Source organism: Callithrix jacchus, chromosome 11 (genome assembly GCF_049354715.1).
Source record: "Callithrix jacchus isolate 240 chromosome 11, calJac240_pri, whole genome shotgun sequence".
NCBI lineage: Eukaryota > Metazoa > Chordata > Mammalia > Primates > Cebidae > Callithrix > Callithrix jacchus.
In genome coordinates, this window is record NC_133512.1 from 92,797,982 (window position 1) to 92,807,994 (window position 10,013).

Consider the following 10,013-nt stretch of genomic DNA (forward strand, 5'->3'; position numbering starts at 1 on the left):
CTCCATCTGTCCCACGAAAACCAATTAGGCGGCTTCCTGAGAAGTATTTTCTGAATTCTTAGGACTCTTTGCTTCTGAGAGCCTCAGTATATACATGGCCCCAAGACGCTGGGCTTCAGCCCTGCGCTTTCCAGCGACCTAGACCCCAACTCAGGGCTGCAACAGAGACTCTGGGAAGCACAGCGTCACCTCCAAGGCGCCAAGCCGGCCGGTGGGCGGAGACCTGCCCGCCCGGGGTCTGTGGGCCGCGCCACCGGGCTGGCTGGAGAAAGAAGAGTCATTTAGGGGTTGCTCACCTGGAAGGGAGGAGGGTGAGAGGTGGCGGGAAGAATAGGAGAAAGAAAGAAATGAAGAGATAACTCGAGGATACAGGACCCCCCAAAGTGGACCCAAACACGAAACAACTGCGGGAAAGCGTTGAGAGAGGCATGGTTCGAAGGGCCGGGGAAGCTGGGATCGTGCTGCAGAAGGCTGAGTTACCCAGGGGCTGGGCGGTGCCAAGTTCCACACACAGGGCACTCTCCGCAAGGTGTTTCAGGAAGCTTCGAGAAGCACGTGTGAGGCCCTGGCACGGCCTCCTGCCTCAGCTGGGACGGCGCCTGGCATTTTCTGGGGATGCGGGGCAGTGGCCTGTTTCTCCTCCGCGATGCCAGCCTCGGCTGCCACGCGCCGGCGATCTCAGCGCCTCCGCTTTCTCCCCTCAAACGACCGCCGCCCTCACGTTCGGCCGTTCTGCTCGGATCAGACGAGCCCTCACCGGACATTTGTTTCTCCTGGCATGGAAAGTGAGGCTCCAGCCCGGGGACCCCGTTTTCCTTCTGGCCTCACCCGGGAATCGGAGAGCCCCGCGACTACCCGCTTGCGGAGGACGGTCCTCCATATTTCCCAGGCTCGCTGCACAAAGAGGGGCCTCGGAGAGGGCGAGCAGGAAAGCAGCTTCCAGACGCCGGGCGCTTCAGGACACGGACGCTAGTTTTGCAAACAAAACCTCGGTGAAGCACCCGAGACGCCGGGCTCCCGGCTGCTGAGCCAGGCTCCCGTTTTTATCTGAAAACGAGGCCAGAGAAGGGTGACTCTTCCGGCACCTCTGCGTCTCGGCACTCCCCTTGCTTCTCTAGGTTGACGGGACAATTGGAAAAATGGACTCAGTGAGAGCCGTTCACTCGCCGCGGCCTTGTCACTCGCGGGGCAGAGACGCTCTCACCCCTGACGGCGAGATCTCCACCCCAGTCAAAGCAGGCCGGACCAGCCCTGCGCCCCCGGCCTTGAGCCGAGCCCCGCAGGGCCAGGCCCCAGGCGCCGGGCGGAGAATTGGGGCCGATTGGAGAGAAACATCTCCCCCGGGCGGTCAGAGAGCCACCCTCGCCTCCCGCTGTAGACGCTAAAACCGGACCTGCAAACAAAGGCCAAAGCGCAGGGGCGCGCGGAGCAGGGGCGGGCGGGGCCCGCGGGCGCAGAGGTTGCGTGTCTTCGCTCACCTCTGATCGAAGGAGGAAGGACCAACTGCCCACCGGGCGAACTCGGGGACGGAGTAAGGGAGGCAAGGTCTAGGGTTTGGGACTTCTCGGAATAACCTCTGGAAGGAAGGGGTTAAATGCAGGAACCGCGGGCCTGCCAAGGGCCGGGAGCTTCGTGGGAACTGGGGCGCTGGGCCCTCGGGTGCCAAGCGCTTCGCCTTTCTCCGCCCCAGGCCCGCCAGGAGCGCGTGTGGCGCGGGCTGAGCCTGGTGGGTGGGTCGGCGCCGGCAGAAGCTAGTCAGGGAAGGGCGGCAAGCAGTCGCATTGCAAGTCCTGGCTCTGCCCGGATCTCTGGAGAAGCGCCTGTACTCAGCCAAGGCTCCTGGATGTCGGGGAAGCAGAGTGGGCCAGGCGCCCACCGGGCACCGCCCTTCTGTCCTGGCTTGATGCTTGGCCCAGGCTCCCCGGGGAGGGGGCCAGCTGGGGGCAGGTGGGCAGATCTCCAGGGCTGGCGACTAAAGATGCAGAAACTATCCCTCACCTGGTGTCTCTGGAAAGCGGTGGCTTCTGAATGAGAATCTGAAGGACGGCTCTACTCGTGCGAACAATCCCCATACCCAAACCGGAACCTCTGTGAGCACTCCCCCTTCTGCTCTCCAGCGCTGGGAGAGCCTTATTCTGGATGACCTGCCTGCCCAGGAATCACCTTTCCTCTGCAGCTCTCTGCCTGCACTCTCACCCTATTTTACTGCTGTTGTTATTCCCTAAAATTTGGACTCCTGTGCAAGGTGGGCCCACTTCTACTCAAGGCCCACCCCTGAGTCTCCCCAAACAGATCTGCACCCTGGAGTCTTCCTGGAGCCCTGGGAGGGGCTTGCGAGCACAGACTTTCACCTCCTAAAGTCTGGACCCTCATGAAAACACCTCCTCAAAATCGCAGCCAGAAGACAGTGGCACCTCTCAAATAATCCAGTCAAATAAGTAAAATCAGTTTAACAAAGGAATTCGAAGAATGGCTTGAGCTGGCTAAGCACACCAAAACAGGAAGGAAAACACAGAAAAGAATAATGAGCTTCGAAATAAATTAACCACCTTCTCCAACCTTGCAACCATTCACAGACAGAAGAAATTCTAGTATGCATCCTCTGTCTTCCTTTGACCTTTGGAAAGAAAGCAAGATGTTCAAAAGGAACTCCTGAAACACCGGCCCCACCTCACAGAGGCCGAAATTTTTCTTTCTTCTCTTCTTTCCCCAAAGGCTACAAGTAATCAGAGTCCAGTGTAGCTTAAACTCCTATGCAGCGACTTTCCAGCATTTTTGGAAACTGGATTTGTGTGGTTAGAGATTTACAAAATTTTAGGCAAGTGCAGTCCCAAACCATCTGGATCCCGCGCAGCCAAACTACCTACAGCTTGTTAGATGGTAACTCATTAGTCTAGGTTTTATGAAAGGAAGAAAATATCTAAACAATCACCCCCACTCCTAAATATCACAATGAACCATGCTTAACTGGGAGAACTCAATTAATTTATATAGTGGCTACGTTGGGGGAAATATATTTTTAAAATATATGTAAACTGATTTCTCTTTATTTATCAAATATAAATATATAAAGATATGTAGTTTTATATAAAAAGGCTACTAAATTGCAAATTAAATTCAAAGATTTCCTCTGCTTAGTTAAATGATTGATCAGTTCCTCTGAGTTCAATAAAGTTTGCAGTTTCTTTAGCACGAACGTCTTTAATTGACACACATGCTTACATGTTTGGTATGGGGGGTCCCTGTACCCAGTCAACCCCTGTGTTGAGCATAGAAGCTCGTGTGAAGCGTGGCGACCTTTTACAAGCACAAAGTCTCATAGTGACCTTCGTGGACTCACACGCGGAGGGGCACTGTGCCACCCCTGCCTCATGGACTCCTGCCTCTAGCCTTGTCCAAGGCCCCAACCGCCCTTCCCAGGGCAGCCGTCCAGTCTCATTCCCACCAGGGATGGGGACCTGCTGTGGAGCTCTGGACCCACTCCCTTCCTTTTCCTCTCATCCCAGTACTTCTGGCTCCACTTAAAGAAAAGCTCAGTAGACCAGGATTTCTCAGTTAAGGCACATTATAGAAGTGCTCTTTTTCTCCCCTAAAATGTTCCTCTTTCCTGTAGGAAACTCACTGAAATATTCCAGTCCCTTCCAGAAAGGCTGTGTGTTGCAGTTTATGTTACGGAGTCGCAGGGTTTTGTGTGTCTCAAATCAGTTAATCCCCTAAGACACAACAGCCTCTGTGAGGACGGCAACGTTGGGCAATTCGACACCATTTGGAGCATTAACACAGGCTGAGAAAGAAACTAGACGCGCGCGGAGACTTCCCGGATACGGAGCGGATGCTCTTGAATTCCTCGGGATTTACACCTCCCCATCTACCAGGAATGAGAAATGCGGGCTGTTCTAATTCACTGCCTGCTTTCAGTTCTCCATTCGCCCTGACAGGGCTAATTTTGGCTGAGGAGCAACCTTTGGGTTACAGATGTTAGGGGGCCGCGCCTAGAAGGAAGGGGGACTCTGAGCTCCGCCAGCCCGACCAGAAAGTTTGGTGGGGGCGCGTTCCGAGGGCAAAGCACGGGCTCCCCAAACGAGGAAGGTTGGGCGGCACTTAGGGTTTTCTGTCTTGTTTGCAGACACAAGCTCAGTTGCACCTCATACAAAGCAGCCCTGAAAGTTCAGGTTTGAAGACGGAATGTGGAGCCCAGGGTTCCTTGGGTTGGAAATCTCGCTACGAGGGCACTCTCCGCAGTCAGCTGCCAGAAACGATTGCGGATCAAGATCTGCAGAGTGGTTAGCGTCTCCCACGAGCCGAGGCTGAGCTGACTGCAGGCTGAGAGCCCTTCTGCCCGGAGTTTCTCCTTTCTGCAGAAACTGTTCCTGGAAAACACAAAACCGAGCAAAAAGAAGGGCAACGCGGGTCTGCGCGGAGGGGAACTCCCTCCCCAGGAAAGGAGGCGCCTAGGGCTGGCACACTCGCCAGCAAGGTGCAGGTGGGGCAGACTAGGGTGAAAAGCGGGGCTTGTGGCACACGGGTCTCCCTTGGGTTCGAGGGACAGAGTGGAGGCACATTCCAGGCACCTGCGGCAGTCCCGTCTGTTCTGTGGAGCGGGAGCCGGTCCCGAGCTCCCCACATCTCCCGGAAATCCCGAGGCTGGACCGCGGGGCAGTTGTGTCGGTGAGGGAGGCCCCAGCTGGATTTTCCTTCCGCACGCTCCCATGTTCGAGTGCCCACGCCCGGCAGGAGCTGGCTGTGGGATGCCTGGGGTGGGTGGAGGTGCGCAGGCCTTGGCTCACTAGGGTATGCCCCAGTCTTTTTCCTCCAAAATTAGAGGTCTCTGCAGGGGACACAGCCCCGCTCCCCATCTCCAAACTCTCCTTCCCACCTTGCCGCCGCCTGAGCTAAGATGTGGGGAGCTTCCAGGGCTGGATCCCTAGGGGACCCCAGCACTTTTCCTCCGAAGGTCAAGGAAATCAGGTCCCTTCTCTCCCCTCGGCGCCTTCGGAGGGAGCAGAGAACCTCTGGGCGAGCACGGTTTTACGGGGGATTCCTAGTGACCTGCCCTGTGCCCAGCCATACCCCAAGGAGGAGGGAGGGAGCTCTGTGGAGGGGCGGGGTGAGAGTGGGTGTTTACACTCGCGTACTCTGGCTCGGAGCAGGACCCGGTAGATGCGCCCTGGCCGAGCTCCTGTCTCCTAGGGATGGGGGGCCTCGCGCCCTGTCGGGACCTTTGCTGACAGGAGGGCCCGGGCGTCGGAGCCCGGATCCGACCGGCGCCCGGATCCAGGAGGCGGACTCCTGGCCTCCGAACATTTCTTCCGGAGCGAAAGCTTGCTCTCCCTTCCCCCAAGTCCCGCGGGTGGCGGGAGTCGGAGGGAGCGGCAGGAGCGGGACTTCCTCCCCTAGCCCAACACCCCAGGCGCGCCGGCCCTGGGACTCGGCTCCGGGGAGTAGAGGGAAGGCCCGGGTTGCGGATTTGTGAATGAACCTCCGAGCTCTTTGCAGCTCACGGATCAGAGGCTGCGATCGCCCCACCGACGTGGTCCAATGAGCCGCCGCAATAAGCGCTTAGCGACGAAGCGGGGGCACCGCCTGGACTCGGGGGCTCCGCGCAGCTCGGGGCCGGACGGGGGAGGAGCCGAGCCACAGCAGCGACTTCAAAGCCGGTTGTCGGGACTCAGCGATGGGTGGGGTCTCCCCGGGCCTCGCGGTTCGCGGGGGCCTTCCATTCCCTCGACCACCCCGCCCGCCACCCCGCCCGAACGCCCAGAGGCCAGCCCAGTGTTAGTGACTCTGACTCCCGGCTGTCTCCGCGCCCTCCGCTCGCGCGTCCTCGGCGTCTCCCCTGGGACCTAGGGGCGATCACATCCTGAGACCTAATCCGGTTACTTCCGGGCGCGGGTCTCCACCGCCTCCCGGGCCGGCTGGACCTGCTTCCCTCAGTAGCCGTCTCATTCACAGCTCCTGCGCCGCCAGCTCCCCTTTCAAAATTAAAGTCTTTGGCCGACTCCCTTACGTTCTCCCTGAGAGAGGAAGGGAGGAGAGGGGAGGGGAAGGGAGGGGCGGACACCCACGCGTGCCCGGGAGGGGCCAGCACAGCCTCCCCGCTCCGGCTGCAGAGGCTTTGGGCCCCTCCTCAGAGGGAAATCGATGAGCAGACACTAAACTACGTGAGCCCCGGCCCCTTCCCCGCCGAGGCGGGTGGGTGGTCTCAGTGCTCTCCAGAAGCGCACCTGGCAGCAATTCTCCTCGCGCAACCACCGCCTCCCAAGGCTCTCCCAGCATCTTCACATCTATCTCCCCAGCATCTGCACATTTCCGCGCTGTTTTCTGGAGGTCCTCGGAGAGGGGGAGGGGAGGTGGGGTGCTGTGGGGGCGGGGAAGGAGAGAGGTCAGGGGTTAGGCAGGATTACGGCTCAGCTCCGTGACCCCTCTCATCCTCCGAGGCCCAGGGAGGGGGTCTGTAGCGGGGGTCCGGACCTCTTTTGCAAAATCGAGCTCTGGAGGAGGGTTTGCGTCTCACGAATCACTAGGAAAGTCTAAACGGTGAAGGCTGCGGAGCGGCCGGGGAACGGTAGATGGCAGGATCCGGGGGCCTGCGAGAGAAGACGGGCGTGCACCCCCAATGATCGCGGCACGTGGCGGCGCCTCTTATCGCACCCAGCTACAGCCAACCCGGCCTCCGCTCCTGCGGCGCAGGGAACCGCACGGGTCCACTCGGACGGCGAGCTCCACCCGCTCAGCGCGGCCTCAGCTCCGCGCCTCCTTACCTCTTGCTGCGAGGATGTGGGAAGCCCTTTCTGCCGCGCCCTGGCTCCCACCGCAGGCCTCAGAGAATAAAGAATAAACTCTCTCGGGGGGACCGAACTGTCCCCACCCTGTCTCAGCCTCAAGAAGGATTTCCTGAAAATATGGCAGCCAAGAACAGGGTGAAGATGTGACCCTGAGGTCTCCTTCTCCACCTTTCTTGCCCGCTGTCCCCGAGACTCCACTTCCCACCAGCCCAGAGGGGTCAGGGCTTGGCCACCAAGATCGACACTGCCACCGCCACGGAGCTGACGACTGTCACCATTTCCCTCCAGCTCCAGCTGCTGCCTGGACGCCTTCTCTGGAAGGCCGACCGGTACCTTCAATTTCACATGCCGAGGCTCAGAGCACTGCTGACCCGGCTCCCCTGCTCCCCGGCTTGAGCCTTCCCAGTTTTTCCCAGGCACCCAGCTGGCAACTCCCCAGGAGACAACCCTGATCCCTCCTTTTCTCTCTAGAGCCACCCCCTGTCCATTAGTAAGGCCTGTTGACTCTGCCTCCGCATCTGTTCCACAGCTCTGCGCTTCTCCTCAGTCCTCCACTAGCCCCTAAGCCCATTCTCCCCCACCTGCAGGGTCTCGTGGCATCATCCTCACCAGCTCTCCACCTCACAGGTGCCCCCTTGGTCCACCGCTCTCCAAGAAACAGAGTAAGTTTCAGATCAGACCTGCCCTTGGTCAAAACCGGTGGTTTCCATGTGGGCTGAGAATCAGACACTTCCTTAAAATATCTTTCAGGGCCCCGTGAAATCACCTCCCTCACTGCAGGTTCTAAGTGTAGCTTTGCCAGCTCTTGAGCCTCCAAGCCATGACCACCCTAGGGGACCTCTTTTCCTTTGGTCCTGGCTCTTAGTTCATCTAGTGCATTCTTTCTTCACATTTTTGGGCACAGACTGTCCACCAGAGGAGGGCCACAGGATCTAAAACGACTCCCTAATCCAGTTGTGTTCCCCACAGCACTTACGGCTACTTGGTTTATTGTCAGTCTCACCTCCAGAACCTGACCTGCCAGAAGGCAGGCTTTTGTCTTCTCCCTTGCTGTAGCCCCAGTTCTGGAAGAGGGGCTGTCACACAGTAACATCAAACCGGTGCTCTCAGACTTTTTGGTCACAGGACTGCTTTACTCTCAGAAATTGCCGAGCCCCCCCAAAGAGCTTCTGTATATAACAACAGATGTAGACATCTATCTGTAATTTGTACAGTATTAGAAATTGAAATGGAAATGTTTAAATACATTGATTAATTGATTCATTTACAATGACAGTAAAAACTCACTTCATGTTTACTTAACATATTGTAAGGAACATTTATTAGATTCCCACAAACAGAAAAGTCTGAAGAGTGTTTACATTTTTGCACCCCTCCTTAATGTCTGGCTTAATAGAAGATAGTTGGCTTCTCATTTTTGCTTCTGCAATCCATTATTTTGGTTCAAATATATGAAGAAAATGCAATCTTTCACAGATACATAGGAGTATTTTATTAGCCTTGACAGATAATTGTGGAGATTCTTCCTTGATATTATCCCAAAATTCAACAAATGGTGGTTTCATGAAGGTTGATTGGTTGTAATGTGGAATCTGAAACCATGTCAATGAACGCTTCACACTCTGTTACAGTACAATCCATTGATCTATCTTGCACTTTGAATGGCTCCTTTGCCCACAAAATCTATCTTTCTTCCTTTCTCTCTCTTTCTTTCTTTCTTCTTCTCTTCCTTCCTTCCTTCCTTCCTTCCTTCCTTCCTTCCTTCCTTCCTTCCTTCCTTCCTTTCTTCCTTCCTTTTTCTCATTTCTTTCTTGCTTGCTTTCTAGTCTCTGTCGCCCAGGCTGGAGTGCAGTGGTGTGATCTCAGCTTACTGATACCTCCACCTCCCAAGTACAGGCAATTCTCCTACCTCAGCCTCCCAAGTAGCTGATATTACAGGTGTGCACCACCACACCCAGCTAATTTTTTGTATTTTTAGTAGAGATGGGGTTTCACCATGTTGTCCAGCCTGGTTTCAAACTCCTGATCTCAAGTGACACACCGGCCTCAGCCCACAACATATTTGACTGGTCATTTGGAAAGTATTGGTTCACTGAGTCATGCAGGTCTTCAAATGTCAAACTATTTTCTCAAACGATATCACAAGATCACATTTGTCAATATCACCGCTAATCCCATTTGAAAACTCTTTATATTTGGGAGGTTGTCTGGGTCATGGTGTTGGATACAAGTTTTCAAGAATTTTAATTTTCACTTGAAAATACATTTTACCATTAGCAACAAATACTACTTTCCTCAACATGACAGTCTCATTTCATTTATTTTGGAGAAGGTGTCTGCCAAAAACCTAGGTCTGAATAGCTGTGATTTACCTGTTGGATGGTGTTGCATGTAAACTGGGACTCCGTGAAAAAGAGGACTCCGTCAGCTCACGGCTGCACCCGCCAGTCCTTTTCTCCATAGCTGCTGTTCTTCTGTGGGACAGCGCCCATTTCTTCACCCAGAATATAGAAAAGAAATGTGCTCCAGAGCTGAGGTTTAATGAAATGAATCTTTTTACTGCTTCTTCAAGAACATTCTTAAGTGAAGCTGACATTTGAAAAAAAAAAAAAAAGAAAAAGCCTGTGCGTGTGTGGCTGTGAAGAACACAGTGTCCACTAACTGTGGATAACTGTCTCCGATAACTGCCTTCACCCAAGCACTTAGATTCACCGTGTGTGGGTTTTTGCACGTCAGTGCTGATGTCTACATGCAACAACGCTGCATAATGACTCACAGTGTAACTGTGAAGAAAGTTTTGAGGTGGTCTGAGGGACCCTCATTAATCTGCATTAAATGAGATTTCATAAATGAATGAATGACTCTTCCTACAATCATGTACAGTAGGTACTAGACGTCCACAGTGTCTCATCCAAAGCTCTTGCACACGTTCCAGACTTTCTTTGATTTTGGAGAGGTCAGGCCATGTATATATCATGTGCCACCTAACCCCGTGGGGTGTGAGCAGGGCCCCGTCTAACAGTTATGGTTCTGTGGCAAAGAGAGGAAAAGCTGCACCAGCAGGTAACAACCACAAGAAGCCTCTGCCTGTTGAGTCAGGCTCTGCCCTCCAAGGAGGTAGGAAAATGCCCTTCCATTTGAAAGCATTTGGATTTTGGAGTTATAGACCAGGGGTCGTGGGCCTGTCTCCTGACCTGCACTCCAGGAGGATACCTCGGGGAACAGACA